This window comes from Carlito syrichta, unplaced genomic scaffold (genome assembly GCF_000164805.1).
Source record: "Carlito syrichta isolate Samal-C Ts95f unplaced genomic scaffold, Tarsius_syrichta-2.0.1 Scaffold305661, whole genome shotgun sequence".
NCBI lineage: Eukaryota > Metazoa > Chordata > Mammalia > Primates > Tarsiidae > Carlito > Carlito syrichta.
This window is the reverse complement of record NW_007249757.1, coordinates 349,857-351,101: the sequence shown is the minus strand read 5'-3', so window position 1 is coordinate 351,101 and position 1,245 is coordinate 349,857.

Here is a 1,245-nt window from a genome sequence, read left to right as displayed (position 1 = left end):
CTGCTGCAGACGCGCGCGCGCGCGGCCGGTAAACGCGTGTCGTTTGTGGCCGAGAAAAGGCTTTTGGGTTTTGGGTTTTTGGAAAAGCCGACCGGGGAGCCTGGAACGGGCCACGTTCCCGGGCGCAAACCGTGGACTCCGAGGGCTCCTGGGCCGGGGCAAAGGATGACAAGCGCCGGTACTTCATACAACTAGATTTAATAAGTTGCTGTTACAGAAAAAAAAGGAAGTCCAAACTACAAAGTGTAAGCCGTTGTAAGCAGCAGCTGCATCGAGCTCCAGGCTTAGTCACAGTACTGGATACAAGCCACATGAGTCCAAGCCCCAGAAGGCAGAAGCTGAGTAAGGGGTCACTAGCCCAAAACAATCTAAGAGAACAGGTCATGAAAGATACAACACATTGAAAATGAGCTGTTAGTTGAAAAACGAATACAGAGAGCTTAGCCGTGAACACGCTAGACGTTATGTCCATTATTTTGACAGCAAAAGTACAGATACCTAATACTTTATACCCCAACAGAACTCGAGCCCGGAAACAGAAAGAGCACCCAAGTTTTCCGCCTGTTGCAACGGACTTCGTCGTCTTGCGAATTAAAGCTTCCCCGATCCGACGACCCACTTCCCGACCCGTTTTGGGGTATAAAGTCAACAGCATTAATTATAAAATACTCTGTGATAAGATGGAACCCTATTGCTGCTGAGACAGAGGAGGTGGGTTATTATAAAAGAAAGAAAGAAAGAAAGGTTAGCCGACACACTGGTGAAAAGGCAACAGTCCATTCGAATAAGCCAGTTTTAACACAAAGATACTTTTTTTTCACTAATCTCTCACTCAGACCTTGCAAGTAGAGATGCCACGATACTCAAATATTTAGGTAGGAGCTTTTCCCAGTTAAATGCCATTTTGTTGCTAATATAAGAGATAAAACGAAAACTAGCGGTTATTTGCTAATTGCATAAATGCAGGCCATTCTGCATCAGCCCATGCCTCACTAACGAGCTAGAAAACACAAGATATAGGCAGAAATCTAAGCATAATCTGGATGCCACTAAGCAGGAATTTTCCAGTTCCTCCTCTTCTGTTCCTAATCGTGTATTTGTAGTGAATGTAAAATTCCAACCAGCGGTGCCCGATTCGAGTTAAAATTTTACATCATAACTTGACCTAATCTATAGATTATTTACAAGACTGAATACACAGAGCGTCCCCAAGAGCCGACTCCGGACCCACGTCTCTGCGGGCCG